A 13,274-nucleotide genomic window follows, 5' to 3' on the forward strand; every position below is an offset into this window, starting at 1 on the left:
CACATAGCCCATGTGGATATTAATTTGCACTGAACTCTGGTTAAATTTTAAATGTGCCTCCAAATTTACATTCTAGGCGAAGAGCCACAAATTTGAATATTGAAACTCATTAAATAATTAATTTTTCTAGGATTCCTTCCACTTTGAGAACAGCAAATTTCCCAAGTACATAAATATGAGCTCAGAGCTTAGAAATTAAGGCAGATGATGTGTGTACGATTTCAGTGTGGAGCTAGAGGAAAGCAGTGCATTCTGTTCTTTAAATTACAATTTATTAGTCAAGGGGGTTACTAAAAAACACACTCCATAATCTAATTTCTCTTTGTACAAATTGTCAGATAGAAACTAAATCTTCCAGTTATTGCTTTAGAATGTTTCAGTCCCCAGAAATAGCTATAAATTAGACCCATTCACCATTGGAAAGCTCTGGGTTTTCTGCATTACAATTCTATGCAGTTTATATGCTATGCAAATTGAGCTTTTCTGAATACCATCTAATGCATTTATTCTTCTTCAAAATTAGCTAAACACCAACTTTTTTCTGCTAAATTCATCTCCCCACAAAGACAGGTGTAAGGACAATTGTCTGACATGTGCTATAGTTTATTATCTCCTCTTTGCCAAAATGTGTACGGCTGGACAATGGTTTTTAAAATATATATGGGTATGGGGGAGGGTGTAACTCATTTAGTAGAGTGCTTGCCAAGCACAGGGAGAGTTCTGGGTTCAGTTCTCAGCAGGAGACAGGCATGGAGAAACACAGTGATACCAGTACTCGGGAGGTAGGAAGGTCAGAAGGTCAAGGTCATTCTTGGCTACACATTGAGTTTTAAAGCCCCCTGAGGGGAGGGAAAGAGAGCAAGTAAAAGAAAAGAAAAGGAAAACAAAAAACCCAAAAGCTCCAATCTGTAGGGCTACATTTCACACACACACAAAAAAAAATTTAAAATCTGGATGATGTCCAGAGTGTGAGGAGCGAAGATTAAAGAATGAAGCCTGAGGTCCACCAGCTGCCAAGCCCAGAGAGGTGGGAGAGAAGACCACTCCCCACCCCACCCCCACCAGGATGAGCCAGGGTTGAGGGCATTGGGGTGGAGTGTAAAGTTAGGCAGGGTAGCTCATGCAAGTAATACCAGTGCCCTCAGGGCTGAGGCAGGAGACCCACCAGAGCTACAGAACGAGACCCTGTCTCAGAGGGCTTTATGTATGTCATAGGGTACGTGTCCTGAAAAGCAGGATCACACCAAAGTACAGTGCTCCATTTACCTTTAACTTTTAGGAAAACCAGACTCATTCCAGGATAGCATTTCTCATTCTTGATCACATTCAAGTTACCACTAATACCTACTAGTATCTGGGGTCTACTTCAGTTATAAGTCACGTGGGAAGGCAGTCAGTCCTTCTAGAGGTCTGATCTTCAGATCTACTCCCTGATGGGTAGGTGCTGGCATGAAGGATTGCTTACATCATTAATCTCAGATAGGCTGAGTTCAGCAGCTGCTTCGCTGAGAAGCATAAGGGACGCCTTAGTGCTGGGTAAAGACAGAAAGACGTGTGACTTTTCTCACACAACGGTGGCAGCAACGTACATGCAAAGGATTTGCCAGAGTAACTCCTGGGAAAGGGTCCCAGAGCTCCCTGAGGAAGTAATGAACCTCATTATCGACTCTCACACTGTCACAACAATGGAAGCTGCCTTTTCAGGACTCTATGTTGAGTCCAGGAGGCTTCCAGAAGAAAACCTGCTGAGAGAATTAGTACTCCACTGCACGAGGAGAGTGCTTGGCTAGACAGAGACAGCAAAGCATGGGCATTATGGTTTTGTCCAAGGTAGTTGAAAAAAAAAAGTTCAAGATGGAGACAATCTCTGGGGCTCTGTAGACAGAGTTCAAGACCCAGCCCTTTGTATTAGCAACATGAACTCTAGTCAGCTAAGTGTTTTAAACCTCAATGTCCACGTTTGTAAGATGGAGATAAGATTACTACCCATCTCACAGAGTGGTCCAAGACTTAAGCCAGGAGCTGAGAACTGTGATTCAGAAACGTTACTTACGAGGACCATCTTGTTAGCATTCTCTCTACTCTAGGGCTGGGATGACCCATCAAACTAACTGAAGCCAGTAAGTCTTGTTCCCTTCATGTCCTAAGTCCTTCAGAAGAGTCCTAATTGAAGTTGTATATTAAATAACTAGGACGGTCTATGTACATGTTGGCTTCTATTTTTTAATGCACAAGTATTTTAACTGACACATAAAAATGTAAGCTGTACATACGTATGGAGTGCCACACAACATTTTGAGACATATGAGTTGTGTAATGTTTAAATGAGGGCAAACACTTCTATCTACTCACCTAACATTTATGGTGAAAACATTCAAAGCCCTCTCTGCCAGCGCTTTGGAATACACCGCATTGCTGTTATCTGCAGTCACCCTACTGTGCACAGTCACCCTACTGTGTACACCAGAGCGGCTTGCTCCTGTCTAACTCTACACTCCTATTTTTACAGTGGATTTGACTTTATAATTGGGGTAATACCTCAATGCATAGACAGTGTTCTCTTGGCACTAATAAGTCTATAAAAAGGTTACGTCTCTGCTCTGTGTCTACAGTTCTCTGACAGCTCTTCTTCCTGGTAATGGGTTTGCCCTTAAATCTTCCCTGGTAGATCTCATTTTCAGAAAAGAAAGGATATTGGTGTTTAATATATATAATGGATTATTTAAAAACAGCAACAGTCCCAAATAGATCCTATCTCCCACCCTCACATATTTGACCTGTTCCCTCCCATACTGGCTCTGGACTTGGCCACTTGAGTTGGCTGATGGGGTCATTATCAAATTTGACAGAAGCAGGGGCTGGACACAGACTTGCCAATTGAGCTTGACTCATTCTTGTTGCTGAGAACTTTCTGGCAGTAGGTGAAGAAACACAAGCCAACCTGCTGGAGAGGACAACCTAGACACCAGCCAGAACCCCCCTCACCTCAACCCCCATCCATACGAGCAAAGGCATTGTAGGCTTCCAGCTGCATCTGAGTTGCCAGCTGCCTGCAGCCGCATGAATGGCTCTGATGAAACCAGCCCCCGAATGTCCAGCTGCGTCTAGCCCTCACTGCTGACCTGCAGAATAATGAACTGATAAAACGGCTGTTGTTCTTAGCTACCAAGTGCTGGAGGGGTTTGTCAAAGCAGATAACAGATAAACTTAAATTGTATAGATACCGCAGCGGTTATTTTTGTCCTCTTGTTTATGCTTCTAGAAGAAGCTTTTGTTACATGATAAGACACGGAGATCTGTTTGTGGAAAGTCCAGAGAGACCCACGCCTGTGGCACTCCCCCTTTTCCTTTTAGTTGATTTTGGATAATCCAGAATAGAAGCTCTGCCTGTGAAATTTTTGAGAAGTGTAGCAGAACCATCAGTTAAACAAAGTGAGAGTCTCTGAATAGCAAGAGAGAGATTAGCTGGCAGCCGGGATGTGCTCCACTCCTGGGAATAACTTCCTGACACCACTCTGCATATCACAGCGCCAATCCCTCATCTTGACTCTTAGCATGCACAGTCACACAGGCATACTCAGTAGTTGTTGAAGAATGCCGATTTTCACCTGGTAAACGGATGTAGCTAAGTGGCTGAATAGATTCTAGAGACACAGTTAAGGAAAATGGCTGCTAACTTATAACAAGGAAGGAAGTGGGCGGGGAATGAACTTTGAAAGACTCTGAAGAAGCTTTAAAAAATAATGAGAAACAAGAGGAATAGACACGCTCAAAGCAGAGAGACTCCAACTTCTCTTGTGGTTCTGGCCCACCAGCCAGGTAACAAATAACTATGAATAGTCAACTTCACTAAATAAACAAACAATGCAAACTCCTTGATAGGAGGTCAGGTTCTCAAATTAAGGTCACCAAAATTACCAGTGTAATATATGAGGGATATAGAGAGGTAAACTGAAATGTTCAGGATTCAACTGGGAAACCCACATTCCATTAAACATTCCTCATAGAGATCTAGAAGAACTATTTGTTAAATATTTTGTTCTGGAGGAGATACACCGCAGGGATTTGAACTGATGCTGGGGATGACAAAGAGGATAATGGACAGAAACAAGAGAGAGACAAATGGGGGAACACTTTGGCTTCATTCTGCTTCCTCAAACAATCACAAACTAACTTCCCCCCTATGGGGGATTCCTGAGATACAGGAAGACTTCCCATCATGAATAAGGCTATTTAAAATCTTAAATACCACCTGAAGTAGCAAGGCCACTATTGGTTTTTAAGATTTATTCTTTCTTCTTATAGCAAAAACCCTCTTCTCTTCACACCCTGTTGCTGGGATGGAAACTGGGTCTTGTGGTTGGCATGTGACCATCACTAAGCCACTGTAAGCCACTGGCACCCACTAAGGAGGGTCATAGGACCCTACTAGAGCCAATGGAATTCTGTTAAATGTGGGTCTGTAGGAGGCTGGGGCTGGCGCCATCATGTTGGGCTCTGTGCACTTAGATTCTGGGATGGAAGCCAAGACAGTGGTGGAAGACGGCCACGTAAGGTGGAATTTGAGCTATGAATCCAGCCTCATCTGAAACCATGCTTACCCCTTAGATGTTTTGTTTCCATAGTCCAACAAATTCCATTGTTGCTGAAGTCAATTGCTTTCTGTCACTTGCTATCAGGAGAGCAGTGGGGGGTCATCTCTTAATGGATTTCTCATCTGTAAAAATGGGGAGACATTGCTAGAAGAGAGCATCTATCTGCAGCCTGTAGTTCTGATTTTAAGAGGGTGGTAGGAGGTTATAATATTCTACCAGACAAATGGTCTGTCCCGGTCATCGTCAATGCATTGAGTGCTCACATTATTTGCTTTCCTTTCTGCATAAAAGGCAAATGCATACAATTCCATCACATGCCATTTACATGCAGAAATGGACCCTTGAGTGTGGTATCACCATAGAGATGGGAATCTAGGAACAGAAAAAGCAGTTATTGTGGGAAAAGAACATTATCATCTTTGAAGCATCGGACCTGTGTAAATATAGTCCATACCTTTTCTAAATATTGCCCAATACTGCTTTTAACTAGAGTTATGCAGGCATAAAATATCCTTGGCTTGCAAATTTTCTATTAACTTGAACATACTGGGAACACTTAACAGCAAGGCAGTACTGAAAGTGCCAAAGAAATTAATGGCTTTGTACTGGACTACTGAAACATGTCCACTAATGTTTAAAATTCCACGTCCCAGGACATCACTCATTTCTGCTGAGGGAAGCTGAAAGACCAGGAATCTGCTGGGTGAATCATCACTTTCTTAAGTCTCCTATTGAGTTTCTTTTTCTCCCTTCTCTTTCTTCCCCTGCCTGTGCCCTTTTCCCCTGGGATTAATGGGAAAGTTGTTTATAAGAGGTTGGGAAAGGATTACACAACCTAGGTTATGATTTATCATATAGGTAAAAAGAAATCCAAATGAATAGAAGAACTATACACCTCATTAAAAATAGTCATGTGGAGTCAACACTTACAGGGCCTTGAAATCCATTGTCTTCAGCATCTTTGAGAGAAACCCGGCAGCTGTGAGCACAGTTTACAAAACTGTACATCAAGGTCACACCACAGGGCTCAGTCTTAAGCTCCCTATTCATCCTGCTCCTTGGATGATGACTTCCGGGGAAGGTAGAACATCTGTCAGCCAGTCCTAGCACTGCCACACCTGCAGATCTCAGCAAGCCTTTTGTACAGTCTCATATCACTAGAAACCCCAGTGTATACTGTATTCATTACAAAAACTGGGAAATGGCTTTTTACATGAGTGTACATATTTAATGTCCTATTTTCATGCTTAGCCAGAATGATCGGTTTCTTCCTCCACAAATATTTGTTAAGTACCTACTACATGCTGGGCACCAAGACACGCCCAAGAGAAGTCCTTGCTTGCTTTGCAACGTCTCCTTATTAGTGCTTCTGGAATATCACCTTTGTGGCTATTCTCATTCTTCACTCCACTCAAAGAGAATGACAACAGCAGTGGCAATGGCTTTCACCCTCATTCTAGACCTTGGTGAAGAGGAGGTCTCTCAACATAGACTAGTCCTAAGGTTTGGGAGTGGTTCACTGGTGGAATACATGCACAGCATGCCCTGAGCTCCATCCCCCAAACTGCAAATAATAGTAACTATAATGAAACTGATCCTCTATCCTTGTCCTCATTCACCATACCCAGCTATGTGCCACATCCAAGTGTTTATTCCCCTTAACATGTCATAACCAACAGCTCTTTCTGTCCCCATTATCCTAACTTTTGTCTACACCCTCAATATCTCTCAGCAAGTCTCCTTCTGTCTCCAAACACAATTTACTTACATGCTACTGTCAGAGCTCTCCCCCTCCCTCTCTCCTCCCTTCCCTTACTTCCCCCTCCTTCTCCTCCCCACATCTCTCTCCCCTCCTCCTTCCCCCAACATGGGTCTCTGTGTGCATGCAGGTGTCCACAGAGGCCAGAAGAAGACATCTGACCCTCTAGAGTTAGAATTACAGGCAGTCGTAGACCACCTGACTTGTGTGCTGGGATGTGAATGTCACTCCTTGGCAAGAACAGCATGCTTTCTTAATTGCTGAGTCATCTCTCCAGTCCACAAGTTAAATTTCTAAAATCTAAACCTAGGTCATGTCACCACCTCTTACAGGTCCCCTTCCTGCCCTGACACTTGTAGAGTCCTTCATGTCTTATAGGATCAATTCCCATCTCTTCTGCATGACCAGGTCTTTAGAACCTTAACTCTGCCTGTCTGTCCAGCCTATTCTGGTTCTTAGCCACATGTGCTGCTCCCCCACACACCTCACACATAGCCCATGTGCCTTTTGGCCTTTGGACATGGCGTTCTCTGTACTTACCACCTTCTCTGTCCAGAGAGCTATTTTTAACGTGTCTTCTAAGAATTAGTTCAAGGTATTATTTTATGAGGCCTTCCTTGTTCTGGAGTGTTGTTAAAATCTGCGCTCCCAGAATCCTCCAAGCATAGCTTTACCAAGCATAGCTTGTTTAATATCCAATTGTGATGATTTGTTTGCATAGTGACTTATACTATTAGTCTGTGGGTTCATCCACACACCTTGGTCACCTCAGTGTTACAGTAGATATGAGGTGGTGTGTTGGAGAGAAAGAAATATAAGGCCAATTTTCTATTCGCTGCTCCTGCCAGAAAGGTGAGATAAGATAGCATATTATTTGTGAATAATTAGCAAGATAAGTGGAATATTAGCCAGAGGCTGCTGATGTTCCAGTCTTGCTGACTTAAAAGGACAGATGCTCTGGTTTAGAGAATCAAGGCAGGAGGAATTGGCCTGGATCTTGGAGAGTTGTCATTCACTAACTAGGGGAATAGAAGAAGGATGTGAAGGAAAAAAGAGAGGCTTACTACATAGCTAAAGTCCAAAGGCAGAAAGCCTATGATACATGCAAGACTGAGGCAGGGCTGGGCAGAAGCATGGGACCAAGTCATAAGTGGGCATGGCTCCGTAAACAACTGAACATTTTTGACACAGGAAGAACTGTAGAAATAGTATTTTAGGATCAATTAGGTGGTATTGAAATGGATCAAAGGTAGAAAAACAAATTAGGAAGCTATTGAACAATCCATGCTTGAGGAGATGGAGTCTCATCCACAGTATTGACAAAGGAATTAGAAGGGAAGACTCGAAGAGCCTGAGGATGGAGTTGGACAGCCAGGGGGACTCTTCAGCCAGAACGGAAACGAAACAGATAACTTAAAAGTTTCAAGCCAGGGAGAAAAATGGCAATTTGAACAAATAGGAAAGTTAATGGAAAGATGGTACTGTTAGAGGAGAGAATGAATTTTACTTGAGAGTCGTAACAGTTGGGAAAACTACAACAGCAGAATAGAAATGTCCAGAGGACAACTGAAGGTTGAAGATAGCACTGTGGTTCGGGATGAAACATCCCCAGCATCTCAGAACTGTCTGGGATAACCACATTGATGAACTTGTCATTCATGATTGAGTTTCAGAAGAAAAAAAATACTCATTGTACATTAACACTTAGAGGTCATTTAAATAACAAAATGCTGTATTGTAAAAGACCTGTATAATTTTAAAACAATAAAGATTTGAAGGGAGAGGGACAATACAGTATGGCTGAATCGGGTATTTAATTGATGATTTTAGACTTCATTTTCTTCACTTAAAAGAGGGACATAATTGCATTTATAGGGTTTGGGGTTGTCAAATGAGTGCATGTGAATAAAGGAATCCTCACACAGAGTTGGGCATATGGTAATGACACAATAAATATTGGCTATAGCCATTAAGAATCAAAATTGGTTAAGACAAATATTTTTCTAGAGTGCAGAAAATATTTTTATTTTATTTTCCCAACAATTATATAAAGCAAATATTACCACTTTATTTCCCACTGAGGAAGCATAGCTAAGCAAGGTTAATTGGTCAGATAAATAGGAGTAACTCAAACTGAGATTTTTTTCTAGGCCAAATCTCCTATGCCACTAAATCTACTGAGTATGGTTTGGATTTGGGGTCAAGGAAGAATCACTTATGCAAACTATGAACACCACCAAGTCCTGAGGATAGGCTTTGACATCAGGTCCTTACTTGTCTCAATGACAACCCTCCCTTCAAATACACCAAAGCTATCAAGCACATCAAAGAATAATACATTCTTAGAAAAGGAGGTCTTTAAAGATGATGCTGTTCCTCCCCTGGTGTTCATAGTTATAGTTATAGTGGAGCACTCTGGTGCTCCACCCAGTCCCCAGCATCCTCTAAGGCTCCAAGATACACTTCAAGATAAGGTTTCTCCTTTAATTTAGAACAGAGGATGCTAATAACAGTCTGATATCTGTCAGCAAGAATCTCACCTTGCTGGGACAGCTGCCCATAAATCATACATTTCAAGCGATTCCTCCCACATTAAGAACGATTGGGAAATTGTGTTGGAGACAACCTTGGTGGTGGGTTTTTGCCTGGGAGCTGTGAAACTGGTTATTGCTGGCTCCTTTCTATCTTAGAATTACTGCTTAACTTTCTGTCTGGACATATGGAAAGGAGAAATCTTTGGGGATGTTGCCAGATAAATCTGGCTTACCTTGGATTCCTGAACGGACAGTTTGTCTAAGAATAGACTCCGAGGAGAGTCGAGAGGGAGCTAAATGGAACTGTAAGATCTGGTTACTTTGTTCACCCCTCCCAGCAACACTTGATTTCTGGAGTGAATAAAGTTATGTCATGGGGGTGTACAGAATGAATAGTGAAGACCATGGTAGAGATGACAGGTACTTCTAAGACAGCTCTATTGACAAAGGAACAAGATGGCCCATGCATGTCCTTCCATCAAGACATCAAGGCAGGAGACTGATGTGTGGTTTACAAGAGGTGGCGACAGAAAATTTCAGGCTCCAGTCATACCTTGGGATGCTGATTCTATCGTGGCCAAGGGCATTTCTCCCCTGCTCTTTCCCACATCTATAAAAAGGAGTTAATCAAAGGTGTTGCTGAGGTTTAATTAGTTAATACGGCAAAGTGCTTTGAAGATGCAAAGAAGATTATAAATATCCCAAGTTAAAAGTCCTCTCAAGAAATATAGGTTAAAGTTAAGATTTAGCAAATCATATTGTCCCCAAAATAGCATAGGGCAAATGAAGGTGATTTAGCTCTGACAGGAAACGTTCCTGACACTGCTCGGGAACTGCAGGTTTGAGATTTTTTAATTGTTGTTTTTAATTGTTGTTGAGGAAGAAAACAAGGAAATATCACACCCGAGTGTTCAGAGTACCCCTTCCCCAACCCAGGATCATCTGGCTAAAATGAAGGGAGGGAGACAGGAAAGAATACAGAGAAAATGAGAATATGTGAAACCCTCTCCCGGGCTTACAGTTGTGTGTGCTGGTACCATAGGAGAATAGGGAAAAGAGACTATAGAGATGGTCGGAGCTGGTCAGAGCTGGTCGGAGCTGGTCCATGAATCCGATCCCTGTTGAGGTTGTGTCACCTCTTAGAGCCTCTGAAATGAGAATCACCCCATCTCTAGGTTTGTGAGGGATGCTGTGAAATAATGGGTGTGAAGTCACTGGATTATGCCTGCCCTTACCTCTTACTATAAAATCCATTCCTTTCTCCTCTTCCCGAAACCCAGATTTTGTTCCTCTTAAACCTCTGACATACCAACACTCTGAGTTACTGCTTGCAATTCAGAACTGTTGGGATCATCTTATTTACTGTCTGTATTTTCTCTGAAAATCAAAAATACTGATATCCACTGTAAGGTAGTGTACCAGGGGAGGAAATCTTTTTTTTTTTTTTTTTTTTACCCAAGATTGCCTCTTAGAGCTCAGTTGTTTTTATTATTATTATTATTATTTTCTTTATTTACATTTCAAATGCTATTCCGAAAGTTTCCTATACCCCTCCCCCCACCTCTGTTCCCCTACCCACACACTCCCACTACTTGGCCCAGGCCTTGCCTTGTGCTGCGTCATATAAAGTTTGCAAGACCAAGGGGCCTCTCTTCCCAATGATGGCCGATTAGGCCATCTTCTGCTACATATGCAGCTAGAGATTTGAGCTCGGGGGTACTGGTTAGTTCATATTGTTGTTCCACCTACAGGGTTGCTGCCCCCTTCAGCTACTTGGGTACTTTCTCTAGNTCCTCCATTGGGGACCCTGTGTTCCATCCAATAGCTGGCTGTGAGCATCCACTTCTGTGTTTGCCAGGCACTGGCATAGCCTCACAAGAGTCCACAATATCAGGGTCCCTTCAGCAGAATCTTGCTGGCATGAGCATTAGTATCTAGGTTTGGTGGCTGATGATGGGATGGACTCCCGAATGGGGTAGTCTCTGGATAGTCCATCCTTTCATCTTAGCTCTAAATTTTGACTCTGTACCTATATCCTTTCATGAGTATTTTGTTCCTTATTCTAAGGAGGAATGAAGTATCCACCCAGTGGTCATCCTTCTTGGTTTTCTTCTGTTTTGAATAATGTATCTTGGGTAGAGCTCAGTTGTTTTTTTGTTTTTGTTTTTTTTTTAAAAAGGTCTTAGATTATTTTTTAAAGATGTAATTGTTTTTCTTTTGTGTGTTTATTTTATACGTGTTTGCCCTTCATGTGTCTTTCCTGTGAAATAAAGGAACCTAACCAGGCATCCTAGGGATTTTGGGGGGGCGGGGAGGTAGTAGTCTCTTCCTAAAATTCTAACAGAAAGTGTTCATTGGAAGTCACAGACCTCTGGGATGGTTAGCAATGATGAGGAGGTGAGAGGGTAGGAGGTTGTCCCATGTCCTCTATTTCGCTGACAGAAACACTGAGTACAGACTCCCTACAGATGTATGCACAGAATAGGTCAACACCACCTGGCAGGTGGTAAATATCACTCAGCTTGAGATCCAGTCACGGGCTAATCTAGCACTGTGTGGCCGTGGCTGTGAACACACACACGCACACGCACACGCACACACACACACACACACACACACACACACACACTTGAAGTTACAGCTATCTGGATGTCTGAAAAGCATTAAAAAAAATTAGCAACTTTAAGTGAATAAGATTTCAGATTGGGGACAGTGGCTGGTGTGCATCCTGGAGGTTTTAAAAAGATGGCTGAGGCAAACGTGTCGAGGAAGGATTGTGGCTTCTAGCCCTGGTTATGTGGCTTGCTCCTGCTGGAGCAACACCCTGAATACTGCCATCACTGGTATCTTTGACTGGGGAGGACAAACGCCTGTAAAGAGCCAAGGCTGATACTGTGCATGTCTTACACTGCCACACCTTGGTGTACGGCCACACAAGTTTGGATTGGTTTTGTTGATGTTGTTGTGGGGATGGGTGTTTGTCCTTGAGTTTTATCTGTTTCTGGTTGTAGTCCTCACTAATTGTGAACTAGCACCAGCTTGACCGATAACGGAATTAGTTCTAAAAGAACGAGGCACACCGATGTCTTTGGCTCCATCTGGAAGAAGGAAGGAGAATGTGAGAAAACAGTGGTCTTTCTTCAGTGCCGCCTCCCTCAGATGCCCCGCCCCTCGGATGCCCCGCCCCCTCGGATGCCCCGCCCTTCTCAGATGCCCCGCCTTTCTCTAGTAGTCTTGATCTTGGAAGGCAGCTTAGCTCTCTGAGTTCTCAGCTGTTGCCAGAGAAAGCATCTGCACATTGCTTCTGTGACTATGAGCGACCCAGGTTAGCAGCAGGTATGCCCAGGCAACGCAGAACCATTAGAAACCAACGGTTAGTGTCTGCTCCTTCTCCATCTCTCAGCCGCTAGTCTGTGCCCAATCCTTTATATGAAGATGGAGTTCGCACTGCAAGACAAGGCAACACTTTCCACCCCATATATTGTTCAAAATAACACCATGAATGAACCAGTAGAAAACACCAAAAGCTAAGGAAGACCCACAAATAGGTAATACAACGTATGAATATGCTTCAATTTTACTTATCAAAGAGATGCAGATTTTAAAAGAGGGCTTTCCTTTTATCAACTTGGTCAATATAAAAGCATAACATTCACTGTCCTGTGAGAACAGATAAAATTGTTCTGAAGACACTTAGGATCTGTGGTATATAGGTACTAAAAGCCCTAAAGTGCACTGTGTCTTGACCTAGCAATTCCTGTTCTACAATGGATTACTAAGAAATAACTAGAGATGTAAAAAAAGAAAAAATGTGCATGTCAATTCAAATAGTTTCTATCATATCAAAAATTAAAAATAACATAAATGTCCCTCCAGAAAAGAATAGTCTAAAGCTTAGCTCTAAATGATGGGATACCATATAGTTCATTTTTGTGGGGGTGATATGTTCTATTTTATTTTTAATTTTTCCTTATTCTTGAGACTTTCATACAGACATACAATGAAATAATATTATATAGACCCCCCCATTTTCCCCTATAGCTCCCCCTATGTCCTCTCCAGCAGATTCCCACTCCCAACTTCATGTGTTTTTGATGAGTAAGGAAGTCAAGTCGATCCCACCCATATGTGCTTGAGTGTGAGGCTATCCACCGGATCGTGTGAAGTCTACCTGGAACCAGAATCTCCAAAAAGAATGACTGTCCCTCCCCCAGCAACTGCCCACTACCATTAGGTCCCTATTGAGGCTATGCTCTGGCGAGGAGGGGTTGGCTGAGTGGATGAAAGCACTTGCCACACAGGCCTGATGATCTGCCTTTGACCCCGGAACCCTCAAACAGTACCAGATGTGGTAGCAAGTGTCTGTAATCCCTGCATTTCCACAGT

Source organism: Mus pahari, chromosome 4, assembly GCF_900095145.1.
Source record: "Mus pahari chromosome 4, PAHARI_EIJ_v1.1, whole genome shotgun sequence".
Taxonomy (NCBI): Eukaryota; Metazoa; Chordata; class Mammalia; order Rodentia; family Muridae; genus Mus; species Mus pahari.